Source organism: Eleutherodactylus coqui, chromosome 5 (genome assembly GCF_035609145.1).
Source record: "Eleutherodactylus coqui strain aEleCoq1 chromosome 5, aEleCoq1.hap1, whole genome shotgun sequence".
NCBI lineage: Eukaryota > Metazoa > Chordata > Amphibia > Anura > Eleutherodactylidae > Eleutherodactylus > Eleutherodactylus coqui.
This window is the reverse complement of record NC_089841.1, coordinates 108,842,589-108,863,650: the sequence shown is the minus strand read 5'-3', so window position 1 is coordinate 108,863,650 and position 21,062 is coordinate 108,842,589. Positions and strand designations below refer to the sequence as shown.

At 43.6% G+C, this 21,062-nt stretch overlaps 1 protein-coding gene across 1 annotated transcript in view; it reads left to right on the top strand.

Moving 5' to 3' along the window:
• MCTP1 (multiple C2 and transmembrane domain containing 1) overlaps positions 1 to 21,062 on the top strand; it is a 748,272-nt gene that overhangs the window by 205,750 nt on the left and 521,460 nt on the right. The window lies entirely within an intron of this gene.

The following is a 21,062-nucleotide window of genomic DNA, read 5'->3' as shown; positions in this document are numbered from 1 at the left end:
CTGAACAATTCTTGTTCAGTTGCTGCATGCATTTACACGGAATGATTATTAGAATTCCCACGCTTCAGCGGGAATTTGAATGATTCTGAATAATAATCATCCCGTATAAAAGGGCCATAGAGGGGGTCCTTTATAACTGTAGCACAGAGGGTGAACCTATTACTAATGGAGGCTGCAGATGGGGTACTATTACTTAGCATGGCCACAGCAGGGGCACTATTACGTAGTGAGACCACAGCAGGGCATTATTATGTAGCAAGACCATAGCACAGCACTATTACATATTGAGACCACAACGCGCACTATTAGCTAGTGGGATCACAGGGGGACAATATTACATAGTTGGACCACAGTGGAGCACTATTAGATAATGAGACCACAGAAGGGGCTCTATTACATAGCGGGACCACAGCAGGAGCACTGTTATGTAGTCGGACCACAGCGGACACATTATTGCTATAGGAGCCACTGAGAAGTTTAATAGGGGTGGTGGCAGCAGGATGGGGAGAGTGTACAGAAGCGAGTCATGGCTTAAAGAAGTCTCAGTAGCACTTTGGACTTTGAGAGAGGAAAAGCAAATATGTATAATGCAAATGGAAGAGTGCAATGTAGATCAGTAAAAAACTGACAGTTTTTCCTACAATAATTTTTGTGCATGTGTGTTGCATTTTTGCATTAAAGACACATTTTGCATAGGATTTACATGCGTTTTGCACATGGGTGAAAATAAACTGCATGTGGTTCCAATAGTGAAATGTTTTAAAAGGGTATTGCACTCACATGCAAATCTCATGGCATGCAAATGTGATGCGTTTTATGAAATGCTAAAAAATAATGGGCGATTCTAAAATAGGACATTCAGCTGAGAGCTGCCCCTGATTGGTCCCTGCGCTGAGCCAATCGGAGGTAGCACTCACTCACCCATTCATGAATGGGTGAATGAGAGCTGCCTCCGATTGGTGAGAGCTGTGACCAATCAGAGGCAGCTCACTCAGCAGGCGGGGATTTTAAATAAACTGCTGAATACTACAGAAAGCAGTTCAGGAGAACTGCCGGCCAGACGCGGCTGAACTCCCGCTGCAGCGGAAAGGTGAGTGTACATTTTTTTTTCTATTTTTACACATTTTAGGATGATTTTCAGGTAAGGGCTCATATTTTTAGGCCCTTCCTGAAAATTCATCCTGCGCTCGCCGGCAGCCCATTGCTTTCAATGGAGCCGGCTGTATTGCCGCCTCCATTGAATTTAATGGGCTAACATCGTTCTTCTCTGCCACAGCTGTTACAGCTGTGGCAGAGGAGAACAATCTTTATGCTGACAGTGCGGGGGGGGGGGGTCTCACTCTTGCCACTATTGTGGCTTAATAGTGAGACCTCGGAGCCCAAAATGCAGCCCTGCATGTTGCTCCTCGCCTGCCCTATCCATTTCTGTGTTTTTTACGTGACTTTGGTGATTTGCTAAGATTTTCACAAATGAAAACCTTAGCATAAACTAGAACAAAAAAAAAAACAACTTATTTCTTCTGTATATGGCCAGTTTCAGAGTAGTATATTATATTGTTTTTTTTTTTGTTCTAGTTCTGTATTTATATTGCAAGTTGGTAATAGTTCGGCATTTATGCATGAGTTTGGTTTTGGTACTGCATTTATAGTAATAACTTGTATCTTGTGCTGCATTTATTTTATGAGCTTGATTCTGGTATTGTATTTATGTACTATGGTTAGTTCTGGTGCTGTATTTATGTAATTAGCTTGGTTCTAGTGTTGTATTCATGTTTTGAGCTTCGTTCTGGGGGTGTATTCATGTAATAGGCTTGGTTCTGGTGCCGTATTTTTGATCAATAGAAGGGCACAATGTGGCTGGCTTCTCACAGCCAGATCAAGCCCACTTGTAGTGGCCAATAGCTGAACAGTTTTGCCAGTGACTTGTGTGGCCGTTTCTTGGCTGGGTGTGGCCAGCAGCATTGTGTGTTTCCACACTTAAAGGGGTATTCCCATTTTCGCTTTTCATGGCCAAGATGCAAAAAACGTGGCCTCTGTTTCTGACCATCTGTCAGAAACAGCCAAGTGCTTGAGTCCAGTGCTGTTTCCAAAGCTCTTTATGAAGTAAATAGGAGCTACGGAAATAGCATAGCATAACTCTGGGTAGAAGTGCTGGATGTTTCTGTAAGCTCTGGCCAGTACCTATAGCAACGGTTTTCCATCTCCGCTATGAAAAGTCGAGATGGGAATACCCCTTAAAGGTGGGCCGCTAGTCATGGGCCAGTGCTGTGTGCATGCCCCCTAGGCCAAAACTTGCCAGCTAACTCCTACCTGGTCTGTTCAATAACATCCTGTGTCTTGTGCACCATAGACAGCTGTAAGCAGCAGCCTGTATTCTGTTAACAGCCTCAAATGACAAGAGCGGGGAACCACCAATACTATGCATTAATATTGGATATGGAGCAATCCCATATAATGATATGCCAAGTTACTGCATATCCAATTACCAGTATTCAACATACTTGTTGCAGTGTATGTAAAAGTAGGTGACCTAAGTCATGTGTAAGTGTGCATATAGTGCTGACCAAGAATCACTGCTTCCTCACATCTCAAAAAGAATGCTCCGTAAATAACAGCGGTATTTCGGTATGATAGAAACACCTTATGTGATGACTTTTTGTAACACTGGAAAGGTTTTCCTATCAGAGCGTATACAGCTGTAACAATGTAATTATACAATGGATTTACAGCTGACCTTCCTATTATCTATTAGCGCTGCTCACCAGTGAATCAAAAGGCAGGTTAATAGTATTGGCAGATATAATGGAGGCCATACCAATGGACAGTATATATCGGTGGAGACACTTTTATTTTGTGTATTAACTAAAACACACTCTTGTACGTATTGAGTCTACAATTTTACTTACTTTTTTCTATAACTTCATTTAAACCTGCAGCATAACATAATCCTGATTAGCATTAATTAGCTATGGCAGGCCCTACAAGAGCTGGGCGTATTGGCACATCTAGTCAAGCTAATAAAATCACTTTATACCAATCGAGAAGACACTGTGAGAACACAGTATGGAGATACAGATTGGTTTGGGATCGGCAAAGGCGTCGAATAGGGCTGCATCCTCTCACTCGTCTTGTTTAACCTATATGCAGAAGTGATCATGCGCAAAATGGTCGTGGACGAATTGGAAATTGGGGTGAAAATAGGTGGCAGAAACATCAACAATCTCCGTTATGCTGATGACACAACTCTTTTTACAGAAACAAGCAGGTCTGAAGCAGCTGATATGAACTTAAAGAAGACTAAAATTATGACAACTGCAAAAAATGGCCCAATTAAAATAAAAATCGACAACGAGGCCATAGAATGCGTGCGAGACTTCATCTTCCTTGGCTCAAAAATTGACCAGGCTCGAGAATCTATGCCAGAGATAAAACATAGGATAGCAATGGGGCAAAATCTGGAAAAGTAGGGATATCGGTATAGCAAGTAAACACAGGATAGTGCAAACCACTGTTTTCCCCTATAGCTATGTATGGATGTGAAAGCTGGACTGCGAAAAAAAGGTGCGAGAAGTAGGATTGGGGAAGAGGAACATGAGCTGTGGTGCGGCGGAAAGCTGCTGCTTACGCCCTGAACGGAGAGAGTAACAAAAACAGAAGTCCTGAATCGTATAAGACCCGATATATCACTGGAGGACAAGATGACCAGGCTCAGACTCACGTATTTTGGCCATGTAATGCGAGTAGAGTCGCTAAAAAAAATCTATAATGTTTGGACAGGTCAGTGGCAAAAGAAGACTCGGCCACCAAAGAACACAATGGCTGATACTGGCATGGATATCATACAACTGAAAGAAGCCACGCAAAACCGAAAAATATGGAGGGAGCTCGCCATTAGGGTCACCGAGGGTGGTGAATGACTAAATGGCTTACAACAACAATTAGCCTCATTTAAAAAAAAAAAAAAGATTATCGAACTATGAATGGTAAATCGAAGTTATGAAAGAGGTGTTGCAGCTCATTTACAAAGCATAGTTGTAAATGTTTGGGGTACTTGGGGACAAATTTATGGTTGGATGAGCGATTGGTTAGATTCCGGAAACTCGTACAGTGTTACACAGGACCTGTTACATCCTCGGACAAGTGTGACAGACTGCATACCTGTTACGCCTGTCAGCTCAGGGTTAATTTTGCCAACACACCTTGTTCTGTCCAGACGAGCCAGGGTCAACATCTCCTGTGCCTTCCAGTCAGGTTAATTACCCTGCTATGTGTCTGAGTAGTTTACTGGTGATTGACAGGTCTATCTACCTAGAGGCTCCTCCCCGCCTTCCTATAACATCCAGCTCATGCTGCTTGGGAGTGGCCGATTATTATCCAGTTTTTCAGTGCCCTCTGTTTGCATTCTGCTTCTGTTAGCCTGTCCGCTAGACCTTGCTTTTATGTTCAGTTTTCAGTGTCTGCTGAGTAGTCCAGCTACTCTGACCTGCTGGTAATCTGGCCCTGGTACTTTGTGCCATTCCCTCTGTCTGCTAGCTAGTCTACCTCGCTATTATCAGGGTTTTCCAGTCCGCCTCTGTTTGTATCTTGCTTCTGTCAGTTTGTCTGCTAGACATCGCTGTTATCAGCCAGGCCTTACCATCTGCCTCTGTTCTGTTTGTATTGTTTCATGTTGGTTTTTGTCATCTGCCTTTCCTGTTGGTGCTAGTGAGTAGAGGTCTCTTGCATAGGTACTGCGGTCCCTGCCTGTCCCCCCTAGTAAGCGTAGGGTCAGAGTTGGCGGCCTGGATGTGTCCACCATCAGGGCTATCTCCAGGAAGGGACAGTGGCGTGGGTGTAGATCAGGGAGCCCCGCACCATGCATACCTAAGCACCCTACTAGTACCGTAACAATATCTTTACAACCACATCACTGCTGATTCCACTGCTGTTTTTATCTTTGTTCTAGCAACCCTTTTTGCGCCCACAATGGCTCCTATTTCTTTCCAAGCCTGATATTAGTTTGCTGTTAAGAGGTTAGTCAATAGAGGATGTGATGTTTGGTTGACATTGGGCCTTGGAGACTTCCCATCTGACAATGGACTGGTATTGGGCTCCTAAAGGACAGTGAAGCATTGCAGGAAAATGGGGATGGACTAAAAAGAAATTAAAAAACTTAAACACCAGAAGCCTGGCTAAGCAGTTGCTATATACTGAGATGTATACCGTGCCTATAAGATCAGCAGTTCAAATATTAATATGAGAATAACTCTCAGCCCATGATGTACAATATATGTGATCATTATCTTTCCACCTGGATTGTCTGGCAGGCTCCTGAAATAGAGGAGATTTATGTTGCTCTCATTGGGTCAGCTGAAGGCAACCAGTACTCTGCTGGATTGTTTGAGGGGATACTCCACTTTTGGGCCCACAGTGCTGGCATTTATTATGTGGAGCACTCAACTGGTAGTAATGTGTTAGAAGCACACCGCTGATACAATTTATGGGGAACCCTAATTTTAGTATTGTTTAATGTAGAATATTGCCTATTTGGGGCACTCTTCTGGCACTGCTTCTTTGGGACACACTACTTTAAAGATTTGTTTATTGCATGTACCATTATGGAAATATTCTTTTTAATGGCATTATTTATGGGAGGCACCAAGTTCTCATGGGCAACATAGGAAAACAATTAATGGCAGGCAGCATCTAAAGTTTATCTGAAGCTGGTACTTAAGAGTAGGTAAGTTTTGTACAGTATACTGTATATAGGTCTTGTGGAAAGAAAAAGTTAAGACTCCTCTTTCACTTACGTGTCAAACCACATAAATGGTATTTTTCCTCTTTGAGGAGAGCTGCATGTTCACATCATTTGATAACTTTATTCAGACATGTCAACTCGACCAGCTTTATAGGCAGCCACCCTGTATTTAGCCTCTCTCATCCAATCACTCTGTAACAAAAGGTTTTCACCCTGTCATAGAGGACAGAAACTAAAAGTAAGACTCAGGAGCATAAAAACCCCACAAAACAAGCCATTATCTGTTGATTTGTCCAGTGACAGCCTGTGTACTTATCCTCCTGTAATGTTCTCAGGTTCAAGGGGTTGGTCCACCGAGAAAGAAGCAGATATAGTGACTATCAACATGTCCTCTGCATGGGCAGTGCTCACCGGTCATGAGGTAGTATGTGTGAAATCACAAGGTGCTGCAGACGTATTGTTCCATCTCCCTTATGTGCAGACTCTCCCTAAGGAGAAAAGATAGCGTTCCTGACCTACGTTACAGGCCTCTTGCTAGCCAAGCCAGAAACCACAGCGGCCACTTGCTATTGAATGGCGGCTGTACTTAACAATGAGCTTCATCGCTCCTCTTTTATGCAGCATAAAAATGCGTGATGAAGCTCATTGCACATTAAGTTTAAACAGCCACCGTTCAATAGCGATCGGCCGCTGTTTATCTAAATGGAGAGGGGAGGGGGAGCGAGAGGAGAGAAATCTTCTGCACTGCCCCGTCCTCCTTCTGGCTGCTCCATGTGCAAGGCAGCTGTGCTAGCTCCTGTGCAGGAGCACGGGAGCGCAGAGACACATAGGGACGAATGTTGGGCATCATTTGACCGACACTTATCCAGTGTAAATGGGCCTTTACTCTAAAGTTTTGCCAGGACCTGACCATTCCCAGGGACCTGAGGTACGTGATACAAGTCTGTGGCTCATTTATTTATCACCGAGGGTCTTTCCGGTGGGTAACTGAATGGTGGCGTCACCCGTAAAAAACCCTATGCCTGCTTGCAAGTTTATTGGGCATCCCTCACCTAGGGGTGCCGGGAAGAGGCCCAGCACTGCCCTGGCCGAGGCTACGTGCATCCCTCCGGGAGGGAGCGTGATAAGTGCCGCTGTGACAAGCAACCATCTTACCCTCCCAATTCCTCAATGTATGCCCTGTGTCTGGGGTTCCCCTACAGGACGCTGCATATGTACCTGTTTTATCCTTTCTCTTACTGACCGGCTGGCATCCGCACTAGGCCCATATGGATAAGTTCTATGCAAACTTTGTCAGTAGGGAGGGTTCCCATTTTTTCCCCTCTGGATTTGAGCATTCTCTATGCAGGTTACTGTTTGGTGGCCTTTTGGTATAAGGCAGCATATGCGAAGTGGGTGTTTTGGTCATTTGTCAGTTCTTGTGTTATGTCTGTCCGTGAGTCCAGTTCACAATATACATGCAGCGTCCAAACGAGGCACGCAAAATGGGGCAGTCAAGATGGCGGTCACGGGTGGCCGTGCGATCCCACCTGACAATGGCGGCAAGGCACATGCTCTGCTGCGTACAGTGGCAAAAAGATTAAACAGTCTATGGCTGGAAGCGATGGGTTTTTGTGTTGTCACGGTGACACCAGTATCTCTAACATGGTGGACCCCCAGTGTGTGCATAATTGACACAAGTCGTGGAAGCTTGGTGATGCAAACTGGAGATACTCAGTTTACTTCAGCTTTTGCATAAACGTGGAAAAATAGCAATTACAGTCCTTCAAACATTTGCAGTTGATTCTGGAGTTAGAGTAGATGAGAACATTGTTCCATACTCCTAGTTCTGATTCAAAGACAATTAAACACTTCAATGTTCTCTCTCTCTCTCTCTTAGAGGTTTCTCAGACACATTTCCACAGTTGCAGTTCTCTGTAAGGGGACTCTGGTGCTTGTGATTGCAGCTAGTTAGGATTGGAGGTGATGGGCCTATTATGTCTCCCTGGCTTCTCTATGCTCTCAGGGGTTTGTGTAAACTCACTGTTGTGTAGACAGGTCCCATAATTGAGGCTCCTCACTGCCGCTGGTTACGGTAAAGTCTTTGCTTCCTCTCATGAAACAAGCTTCATCTACTCCAAGTCACTAGACCTCCTCTCCCGACTTCTCACTCCGACTCCATAGGAAAACAGGCACAGGCCAAGCAGCAGGGATATTACTCGGCTTCTTCCATTCTCCTTGCTCTCCTGACTTGCAGAGACCAACTCTCTTCACTCTTGCACTCTCCGAGAACTTCTTGCATAGATTGCACTTTCAGACTCTCTTCTGCAAGACTCAGAAGCAGATTGACTTGCACAGCATCCTTGCAAAACACATATACATAACATGATCGCATCACTAACAAAAAGCTACATTCTCAGACAGACCTCTCACATACCAGACAGTTGACTCTTGAGCTACTGCAGCTATGCAACACATTCAAAGCTGATTCATGATGCAAGCAAAACAAGGACAATTACAAATGCACGAGACACATATACATCACTCAGCACATTCTAGAAACTTCTGGAAAGGTCACATTAACTTCAGGACACTACGTACAGTTCATTGTCTCTTTGGTGTTCCAGCCAGCGGATTCTGTTTGAATGCGTTACCACTCCTGCGTCTGTGCTGCGGCGAGCTGTGCCCAGTGGATGTAACAATAAGTCTCCTCATTTTCTAGGTGCTCTCCTTAAGGAGATAGTGTTACTCACCCAAGGCCTAAACAGTAATTGCCCCAGAGTGTACCTCAATCAGAATTGTCGCAGTTTTGTGACAAATCAGATGACTATATCTTAAATGCAGTTTAAGGAACAAGTAATTGTACAGTACCTCAGTAAGACTGTACAACTGGCTTTTTGTGGATTAGCACTAATGTCCTCACTATGAATTTCTTCACTTTTTGCATTGCAATAAATTCTTTTAGACAGTTTTCGGCCCATAGGGGCTGCATGCCAATCCACAATCTTTATCAGAACGTTTCCACTGTAGGCAATTTTCTCTCTTCTACCTGTCTCCTTTCTATGTTGCTCTCTCTCTCTGCCATAGGCCCCACTTCTTCTTTACCCATTCCCTAGTTACCTACTTCAACCAAGTGTAGGAAGCCAGCCATAGGCACCTTTTCCTCTTTACTTAGTCCCTAGTCATCTGACCTCAGCCAAGTGCAGGAAGCTGGTTGCATCCACCCCCTGCTTAAAGGGAACTGAGCGACAAAAATAGTAATAACTATAAAAACAAACAGCTCTAAGCAGGTTACATATAAGGGGAAGTTCTCACTCCCCTTATACCCTTAGCCCCCAGCTCTTGTCCAGCTTTTGGCACTACTGCACTGGGCCCTGATGTCAACCAACATCCAGTGTGTGGAGGTGCAACAACATCTTGATGCTGGGTGGCATCAGGACCGAGTGTAGTGGTGCCCAGAACTGGACAAGAGCAAGAGTCCGGAGCAAGAACGGTAAATATGTAGTTTGGTCTGGGGACTGAATATTATTTTTTGGGCTTATCTGTGGTCTAAATATTGTTAGGGTTTATCCTGAAGCAAAAATAAAGAGTTCAACCAACAGCACTCTATTGCACCCAGCACAGGTCGGACTTTAAATTAACGCAGGAGCCACAGAAAAGGAACCCAAACCTTTATTCCCTCAGCAGAATCACATGTAGAAAAAGAAAGTCTATGGCTGCATAGAAGGGGTGCCGAAGAAATCTCAAAAAAACTTCATTCTTCCATAACAAAATGCTACGTTTGATCAAAAGATTGGTCTTTATTCAGCAAAGGGGTTTATTCTGGTGTCTGAAATTATTGTAGCGGCTCTGAATATTTTAAGTACTACCCTTTTAGAGAAGCAACACGTTTTGGAACGGGCACTCCCAATTTTATAATCCTCTATTACCATGTGAAGGGTTCTTTGAGGTTGATATATCTGTTTATTTGATGACAATAGCTAGCTGCATATACACCTATTTATGTGGTACATGTAGTATAATATCTGCTAAATATTTTGGGGCTAATAGTTCAGTTTTAATGGTGTGTGCGTGCTGCGTGACCTGCCATAATGTAATATAATATAAATAAAAATAGCATCAAAAAGCAAGAAAGGCAGCTCAATGACTTTATTTTATCACACTGCAGGTATTTCAGGGTCTATTAACTTTTGCTATACTTCTCTATTTGTTCTGTCACGTTCACTAATCTAGTTTATTGCAGCTTTTCTCCAAGGTACTGTTTCTCCATATGCCCCCTGTGTTCATGTTCAGTGAATCATCTGAAGCCATGTTACATTAGATGGTTGTCCTTTTCCACTGGCTACTCTGTGCCGAAATTGTTTTCTGAAGACAAAATGACTGTTAATGGTAAATAACTCAAGATTATGATAGCAGACAGCTAAGTAAGGGAGGAAAATGCAAAGGTATTATGAGGACATGGGCTGTATGCCATTAATGCTGGGGAAGGTGCTAGCATCCTTATGTCACCCATTTAACATCTACAAAGTATATCGAGCGTATATCGGACGCCCTTTTAATGGCCGGCCGATGTATGCTAGAATCTGATGCACTGGATTTCAATCCATCAAATAAGGGAGATGGAATAAATCCTCCACAGTGCCACCTATTGAAAGGCAGCATTCCTTCAAGTCAAAGTGGGACTTTTTATACAAGTCTTGTTACAATGACTGGGAATCAAAAGCAAAGCCAGACTCCATGTACATACAGCTGTTTCCGGGTTATTGCCCATCATCAGTGTACAGTAGGAGTCTGGCTTTTGCTAGTGAGAGGCCTGGGACAGGGGTCAGAAACGCTCTTTTCTCCTTAGGGAGAGCAACTATATATTATAAACTAAGTGAGGAGACTCAAATGGCCACGCACGCTCCTCTGGGTAATATGCAAATAAGGGAGATGGAATAAATCCTCCACAGTGCCACCTATATAGTTGCTCTCCCTAAGGAGAAAAGAGCGTTTCTGACCCCTGTCCCAGGCCTCTCTCTAGCAAAAGCCAGACTCCTACTGTACACTGATGATGGGCAATAACCCGGAAACAGCTGTATGTACATGGAGTCTGGCTTTGCTTTTGATTCCCAGTCATTGTAACAAGACTTGTATAAAAAGTCCCACTTTGACTTGAAGGAATGCTGCCTTTCAATAGGTGGCACTGTGGAGGATTTATTCCATCTCCCTTATTTGCATATTACCCAGAGGAGCGTGCGTGGCCATTTGAGTCTCCTCACTTAGTTTATAATATATAGTTGCTCTCCCTAAGGAGAAAAAACCCCAATCCATCAAATCACATGGACGTATTCCCGCAGTGTAAAAGCACCCAGCTGGGTCAATATAGCGTCGGGCGCTTTTACGCCAGACCAGAAAGATAGTCCTGGAACTATCCTTTCAGCCGGAATACGTCGGCGGCTGCCTGGGCTCCTATGGGAGCCAATGACTGCAGCCAGAGAAGGGAGCTAAGCTCCACCCCATCCCGCCTCCTCCCATACAAACAGCCGGAGGGGAGGAGAGAGGAGGTGAGTCGGCAAGGTGGAGGGAAGAGGGAGATGGCTAACCTGTTTCCCCACGCCCCAAAGGCTTTGTGGGCTCTGCGTATAAACACCAGAGCTGTGCTGTCTGAATGGGCGTACAAACGTTATATTTGTGTGCTCATTCATGCATTTTTACAGCGCTGGCAGACACATGTAAAAAAGCCTTAGGGGCATGTGAAAGGGCTCTTAGGGTGTGCATAATTATGCAACCACGTTATTTTAATTGTTTTTTTTTTTCACCCTAAAAGATTTCAGTTTGTTTTCCAATGGAATTGTACAGATAACGGGTCACATTGAAGGTGGAAATAAATCTGAAATTATTCATCTTTGTCGGATTTTTTAACCTGACCAAAATACAGCAATTTAACAGGTGTGTTTAGACTTTTTATATCCACTTTCTGTACAGTGTTCTCTGTACTTGTCAGATTTACAATTTCTTTCAGTGTTCCCCTCAGTCTGATAGGTACTTGCAATCATTTTACAGTTTATATACTTCTGTTTACGCATAATTAGGTACAGTATTGACTTCAGCTATTTTAATTAGCTACCCATTCGACATACTATACAGCACTACTTACACTTATTTCAGGACTGATTAAAGAGGATTATCTGGGATTTTAAAATTGATGGCCTATTGGTAGGCTCCTAGTATTAGATCAGTGGTGGTCCAACTCTAAACTGCCAGAGATAATCAGCTGTTTTAACTGGCCATGGCTTCTGTCAGTCAGATCACATAGGGTCTGCATTTCTGTTTGTGACTCCATGCTGCCTATGAGAGTGAGTCAGTCACTGTAGAGCACTTTCCCCACTAAACAGCTCCTGGAAAATGTAGTAGGAGTGCTATGGTGAAAGGGGCCCCTGGGTGAAGGATGGACCCTCAAACAGGATTGCGGATGGGGGTCTAACTTTGGACCGACCCTCCTCCTGGGGGCAAGCGGATACTGCTAACGATGAGGATGGACACCTCTCTTCCCAAGGCACATGTTCTGTTGTTCCTATTCATATCTCAGCACATGGTGGGTAAACCTCTTACTCCAGAACTTATAGTAAAACTGTAGATATAGCAATGTTAATACGAAAAGTACGTTTTTGTAAAGATCGAACAGTTTGTTACAACAACAGCTCTCCGTAGTCCTTCAATGCACAGTTCTTCTGAGCACTCAGTTAATAGAACAGTCCTTTTAGCTCCTTCATTGCGACTGAAATTTCGGTCGTTCAAATCTTATTTCCACTAGTAAACACAAATACAGTCCAACTTACATGGGTGAGTGGAGGAACATAATTGGGTTGGAGCACACAGGCTGCGTTGATGACACTCAGTAATAAAGTTCAGAATGGCGGGGGGTGTGGCTAGCAAGCAAAATGGACGGTCGCGTGTGAGCTGAGCTCCCACCTAAGACACCCTTAAAATTCTGCTGAATTCTGGAAAACAGCATACCGAGCAGCTGAAACACAGCACTGAATTGCCGAGAAGCTCCCTGCTAACTCCGGTGACCAGCGACGGTGGAAGGAGTGAGATCCAGCCCCGAGGAGTGCCCCGATCTGAAGCTCGTTGAGGCCTAAGCTGAGCGGCGCTGCGGCCTGGACTTAGCTGTAGAGAGAGAGACCTGCACAAGCTCTCCCCTTGCCGCACGCTCGGAGGAAGGGAGGTGAGGTGAGCTGAGCAGCAGACACAGCACGACTGTAGCGGCAGAGCAGAAAGACCCGAAAGACGGGAGAGCCCGAGAACCCATGCACAAATGGCGGTGAGGAGACAAAACATGAGGGGAGAACACACTTACCAGGACCGGGCTGCCCATACTGCCATACCGGCAGAGGCAGACTGTCATCGGGTCAGGAACGGAGGTGGAATCTTTCCCCACGGGTGCAATGATCATTGGCTTGAGAAAGGCTGAGAGCTCTCAGCCGAAATGTCGTGTTTTATATGCAAGATGGAATAAATTTGGAAATTTAACCAAGAAACTGCAACATGGTATTTGAGTTACACCCCTGATGCTGCTAGTATTTTGACTTTTTCTGTTGACGATTTCTCTTGGATGACGGGTCCTCATCTACAACTAGCTCTGCATCTCTGCCCTGGATGAGCTCTAGTGAGTATTTCTTCTATGTTTAGTGTGCCGCAACAATTTCTGTTTTCTGTGCAAATATGAGTACACGCGCCAAAACACCCCTGGCAATTGACAAACTGAAGGATTTTGCACGAGCTGACAGTTCTTAAATACCATCCAAAATGGCTAAATCTACACCTGTTAAAGCTCAAAGCACTGACGTAGAACCAGAGCAAGAATCTGAACCAACATTACGTCAGGTGCTTGAAGCTATCAATATCTGCAAAACATCCCTGACAGGGAAAATTGAGGAAATTAAAATAGACGTTAATTTACTCCGTCAAGATTTACAAAATGTCAGAGGACATTTACATGAAATGGAGGAGAGAGTCTCTGCAGCAGAGTATAAAATACAGCCGCTTCCAGCTAAAATACAAATGGCAGTTAAAAAAGCTGATCTATGCCACTCCAAAACAGATGATCTAGAAAATCGCCTTCGGCGAAATAATATCCGCATTATAGGACTGCCAGAGAAAACGGAAGGCTCATCTCCAGAACTTTTCTTACAACAACGCCTAAAATCGACACTTGGAGACGATGTGTTCACACCCATGTTCGCAGTGGAAAGAGCGCACAGGGTGCCAATGAAACCGCCTGTACCCGGTGCACCCCCGAGACCATTATTGGCGCTACTCCTTAACGTCGGGACAGAGATATCACGCTGCGACAGGCCAGACTGAAAAGTCCAATTACATACAACAACGCAGTAGTGCCAATATTCCCCGATTTCTCGGCAGAGCTGCAGAAACAAAGGGCTACATTTATTGATACTAAAAAGAAATTTAAACAACGAGGGATCCCATATTCTATGGCATACCCGTCAAGACTGCGAATAGTTTCGGATAGAAAGGTGGTATTCTTGCACTCACCGGAGGAGGCTGAGGACTGGTTACGTATGCATCCAGCATAAATAACAAATGAGAAATTAACAAAACAAGATCTTCAATATTATTACCACATAAAAGGGAAAAGGGAGAGTAAGGAAAGCTTAAATTGCAGATGATACGTTATTGTTCGGCAAAGAAAACGTTTCTATACCAGTTATGGACTTATAGTGGAGGAGAATAAGGAGGAACTGACTATTCTGAAATATATGCTGTTTGGAGGTTGGGGAGGGCCTAACGGCCAAGTCAAATAGGCCAAATAAATAGATACTACATTGAGAACAAATGATTACCCTGGCAGTTGAGGGCACCTTGGCCGGAGGCCCCCCTCTACTCGCTGAATATTAGGGTGTATATAAGAAATATTCTGACACTATTGAGAGGAAATAAGAGGAGGAAAGTGGAATAGAATATTTGATTTCTATAAGTCATAGATTTTTCTAGAAAATCCATAATTCGCTGTATAAGCTGTTTTGTCGATTAAAGTTATGATAACTAATATGTTTTGGTACGTGTATTCCTCAACTGATACTAGATGTATATTACCACATATGCAGAAGAACGAAAGTATAGAAAGAAATGTATTATCCTACTACACGAACTGATAGATACAGATGTCATTGAAATGCATGACATGGAATGTGCGAGGACTGTGCACCCCAATTAAAAGAACAGCAGTGTTCTCCTACATCAGACAATTTGCTCCCCATATCATTGGCCTACAGGAGACACATTTAATTCTTGACAAGATAGACTGCCTTAAAAAACCCTGGATTCAATGGTCCTGTCACTCTTTACATACCTCATACGCTAGGGGTGTTTCTCTCCTGATCCATCGTACTTTACGCTGGAACTCGATAAACACCCAGAGGGTAGATTCGTTTTTGTCTACTCTGAAATTAACGCCAAACAGTATGTTATTCTATGCATCTATCATCCCCCGCATGATGATGCATTTGTATTACAAGCTGCAGTTATGTTCACGCACCAATATCCATTAGCAGAGGTCATATGTATGGGTGATTTCAATCAGATTATGGATCCCATAAAAGATAGGTTTAGTACATAGCAGCTACCAGTGACAACTCGTGACACCCCAATGAGGCAGATGTTTGACGGGATAGGATGGGTTGACCTATGGCGCTTTAGGCATCCAGATATTTGTGAATATACATGCCATTCCCCTGGTAGAGGATCTCTCTCACGTATAGATTACATATTTGGATCCCCGACGCTCACTATCTGCTTAACTTCAATAATACATGTTGCTAAAGGGATATTTGATCAGAGTCCGATTTTACTCACATTACAATTTCCAGGGCAATATTATACTCATACTTGGAAACTCAACGCTTTTTGGCTAAAGCTGATAGGGGCACAAGACCGCATACCAGATCAAATAGACACATTCCTTCAAATACATGAGCAAGAAACGCGGGAAACATTGAAATGGGATACCATGAAAGCCTACCTTAGAGGCTGTTTCAGGTCAACTATATCATATATATTAAAAAAAAACACCTCCCAGGCTGATCTTCAGCTAGGAACAACAGATGACCGACGTGGAAAGGCAATATATTGAAAACCCCACAGATACTAATAAAATACAATTGCTAGGGCTGAACCGTCTATACAAACACCAATTACATGTTAAAACCAAAAGAAAACTCTTTTTTACGAAACAAAATTTTTTTCGAGATGGGCAATCAGTCCAGTCATCTTCTGGCCAATTTAATCAAACCAAACGGACTATCTAACTCTGTACTTAAGATAAAGGCTGCTGGCGGACAGTTGCTGACAGAGGCACAGTCTATTGTGACCAGATTCAAAGAATATTACGCTAACTTATATACTTCCTCAAATAGTAAATCAGTAACAGATAACTTGGACTATCTAGAAGAGCTAGCCTTTCCGTTCCTCTCGTCAGAACAGGTAGATATACTGGAGGCCCCAATTGAAATAGAAGAAATTCAACTATCAATTACAGAAATGGCATTAAATAAATCCCCTGGACCGGATGGTCTTCCTTCTGGAAGTGTACTGAAAATATGCAGATCAGCTCTCCACAATACTATACGACACTTTACAGTGGGGATATCGGGAAGATACACTCACATCTTCCTTTTATGAAGCATCATAATAGTCTTTCTGAAGCTGGGGAAAGACCCAACTAAATGTGACTCATATACACCAATATCACTACTTAATGTAGACTATAAAATACTGACTAAAATATTGGCCACTAGATTAAATAAGGTAATCCTCCCCATAATTCATAAAGATCAGACAGGTTTTATGCCCGGGAAATCAGCCACAATTAATATACGTAGAACCCAAACAATAGTACAACTGGGCAGAATGCATAACAAACCTTGGGCAATAGCGTCATTAGACACTAAAAAAGCATTTGACTCTGTAGAATGGAATTTTCTAGAAGCTTGCCTGATCCGTTTTGGTTTAGGATCACAGTTTTTGGGATGGATCAGGTTGCTATATAGGTCACCCATTGCAAATGTGATAGTAAATGGCATACCATCAATGAAATTCCCATAGTCACGAGGAACACACCAGGGATGCCCCTTATCCCCGGCATTATTTGCAGTAGCAATAGAGGCCTTGGCCATTCACCTGCGCAATCCCCCTACTGTGACAGGAGTGTAATGGGGAGACGAGAGTAGGGTTGGACTGTATGCGGATGATATGGTTCTATATCTCCGCAGCCCCGAACACTCTTTTCCGCGAGCCCTTGAGATAATAAATATCTTCTCTAAATACTCTGGATTGTATATAAACTGGTCCAAATCAGCAATAATGTATATGGTATGAAATCCAACCGTGATCCCTGTGTGCTTACCAGTGGATTATTGGAAGTATCCAAATTTAAATATCTGGGAGTAAACATAGTACAAGCCTATGAAAACACAATAACTGAAAATATAGACCCATTATATGATTCAGTAAATGCTAAAGTTAAAATTTGGTCCGGACTGCCCCTCGCCTTCGCCTCACATCAGCCTGCTGCTATTCCTGACCAAGCTCTGTACTGCTGCTGAATCAATCCTGTAGCCTAATTCTCTTTAGGATATGGTCATGGAACTTGCTGGACTTTCTTGGCTGCCGTAGAGCCTTCCTCAGAGCAATAGTGGAAATTGTGTTTTTGTGATTTTTAATTTTCATGACAAGCAATGACTTTGCAATTTCTTGTAATTCATCTGATCACTCTTCATAACAATCTAGAGTTAATGCAAACTGCCACTATAAAAACTAATGCAGAAAACTTTGTGAAAAACAAAAATTGTCACTTTCAAAACTTTTGGCCATGACTGTATTGACTACGAGGGAAGTCACCGAAGGGCACTAGTATTGTGACGGAGACACTATTATTGTGACGGATACAAGGCTGTGGCTTGATGTAAAAGGGGAGGAGGTGGATAAAAATTTGCATGGGACCGAAAACTTTCTTCTTTGTTTACATAAAGCTTTGGGCCAAAGAAGCCACGGGAAAAAAATTTTGCTAACTAAATAGGGTAGGAGGTCTGAGGAGGGCTCCATTGTGACTGAACTGCTCCATACTCTGAGCAGCCTTGCATACAGGGGGAGGAGAAGCGGAGCACAACCGCCATAATGCCCATTCCAATCAGAACTCTGTACATGCCTGCATAATCATGTGACCCTCACAGCCACATGATGCAGCCACGTCACCAACATTAGGTCTTCACGATAACAAGTAAATTAATGGCACAGTCTGATACGGGATGGGCAGCGCATGCACGATGCACAACCAGGTCCCAGCAACAGTACTGGATCACAATGTCACAGAAAGAAGTAACCAAATATATTCCGTACTTCAAGAACACACCTAGAAAAAAACTGAATGTTACAAAACACAGCAATGAATGACAATAAGGTGCAAGGGCATATCAAAATATAACTACAAATAGGGAAATATCTATATAATTAAAGTGACTGTGCAATAACAAATACAATATAAATATGCATAATGTCTAATGTAAACACATTTCATAAAATATAACATAATAAATAACCACAAATTCCATATCACCCACAATATCATAAAAAGCATTATAAATAAAATGAAATCTAAACAAGACGGCTTCAAATAAGATCGATGACAATGAGAGTTGCAGCTGCGATTAGTAGCGCTAGTCACAGCACAGTGAGGGTGGTTTCACACAGGCGGTAAAATCGGGCGATTTTCGCGTGATGCGAGAGTCAGTAAAAAAGCAGATTATGAAACCAATGATATTCAATGGTTTCCTTCCCATTAGCGATGTTTTCACTGATGCGATGGTACAAGAACAAAAAAATCTCAGCATGTTCTATCTTTCAGCAATGTGTGACTTTATCTCCCATGTTTCCCTATGGAGCCTCCTTTTTATCTTGCGTTGCAATGCCATTTTAAAATTAAAAAGTCCTATTGACTTTCGCAATAAAAAAATGTGTGATTGTACTGCGGGTGGCAGCGATGTGATGCGAGATTATGCTAAAAAAAACAAAACATTGCAGACGCTCAAAAATCGCGGGTACATAAATGCGTGATTTTCTTGCGGCAAAATTGCGATCACCTGTGTGGAACCAGCCTAACCTGTGCATTTTGTTGCTGACAGCAGATACCTGATCAGCTGGCAGGTCCCTGATGATCAGCTAAGGATAGGTCATCAATAGTATTCGCCTTGAAAACCCCTTTAAGCATTACATAGTACCAAGTGAAGTCAATGTAATGCACAGAACTGCCACATCCTCCAGAGAAATAAAGGCCCATTGTAGCCGCTTTACACCCTGGATCCTAAATGAGTGACAACACGGGTCCCCCACTACTAACTCACAAATGGAGTTTAAGTGTTTTCTAAACCAGAAAACCGCTTTAACACTTTTCCTTTTGTCTAAAGTAATCCCATAGCTTCTTTATATGTCTCACTACTGTAGCCACATGTTCTAACATTTACTCCATGTAGTGTAAATGTGCTTTATACTCTGTCATAAATAAGCTGATCATACACTGTTCTTACTATAAATGCACTGTGAGGGATTAGCATCAGGATAAGGTAGCGGCCGTGGCGTCCATAGCCAGAGACAGTGACACCAGGCAATAAAGTTCTTCAGTCCTGGCTTCACCTGGGTTTATTACAGCAAACATAAAGTAAAAACAGAAATAAACACCTGCTCGTCTGAGCACTCACTACACATAGCTCGGTCCTGACTACTCACTTGTCAGAATACTTCTTGCTGCGCACAGCCAGTCTGTTCCCCAGACCTGCAGAGGTCTCACCACCTCTCCTAGGTGGTGGGGAGGTTAGGGGCATCTCCCTGTAAACCTCTGGCCTTCTCAGCCACCCCCTCCAAGACCTGCAGACCAAGGCTTTATGAGGCCTGGTACCAGCCTCACCTGGTACGTGGGAGTGGCCATCACACCCTTCGCTTTGACCACTCCAGGAAAAGCCAGCCCGGACTATGCGGCTAAGGGTGAATTCACACGGACGTATATCGGCTCGGTTTTCACGCCGAGCCGATATACGTCGTCCTCATCTGCAGGGGGGGGGAGGGGGAGGATAGAAGAGCCAGGAGCAGGAACTGAGCTCCCGCCCCCTCTCTGCCTCCTCTCCGCCCCTCTGCACTATTTGCAATGGGGAGAGGCGGAACGGGGATGGGGCTAATTCTCGAACGTAGCCCCGCCCCCGTCTCGCCTCCTTTCATTGCAAATAGTGCAGAGGGGCAGAGAGGGGGCGGGAGCTAAGTTTCTGCTCCTGGCTCTTCCATCCCCCCCCCCCCCCCGCAGATGAGGACGACGTATATCGGCTCGGCGTGAAAACCGAGCCGATATACGTTCGTGGAAATGCAGCCTTAGAGCCACTTACAAAACTACACCGTGTCAGTAACTTGGTGTTACTGACACACAAATGCTGGCTTCCTCCACCGAGCCCAGGCCGCTCGGTGGCACGTATCCGCCCTCCAGCACTTTGTCAGTCACTGTCTCACAGCACCCAATACTGGGTTCAAATATTTCATTCAAACAGATGGCGAGATATTAATTGAAAGACACGTCTGGACCATGTATGAGGCAATGTTAAATCATTGCTTTATAATGAATTTAGCAGTTTATGAGCAGTCTTGAATATTTATGTATAAGCAAGACACACAGCTATGGATAGGGGATATTTCATATCATGTATTTTCTTTTAATGAGGTTTTTTGATGAGGTTGTCTGACGTAGACAACTCCTTGCCATATGGCCTTTTTATGTATTGCGGTGGAATATAACATAAGAGTCACATTTAATGTGAATTGTAGGGCTGGATGACTGTTTGAGTCCTTGTGATTAATGGATGATTTGGATTTCTAGTGATTTTTATTGCAATTCCTCCATAAGTAACAGCTGATTCCTTGTCTCCCAAGATCCCCAACAAACAGCTAATTTTCACAGGGAAAGTTACTGTAATTTCCACTGCAGCTTTCCAACCCCAATTAGAGATTCACCTTTACGATGTCCATAAAGAGTTTTGTGAGATGGAACCTCACAATAACTCCTTAAAGGGGTTGTCTGAGTTCTAGTTAATCTGTAAAACCCCCTTCTGCAATGCTAAAATAGCAAGGAATCTCTCCTCTGATGTCACGTTTATAGACTGCAGTCCTGCCTGGTTTACAGGACATCACAGGCAGTAACAGACAATAACAGACCCCAGCACTCAATCCCCGAGCTCTGTTCATTGGCTGCAGCAGCTTGTGATGTCCCGTAAAGCAGGCAGGACTGCAGCCTGTAAACAAACACAGGTGA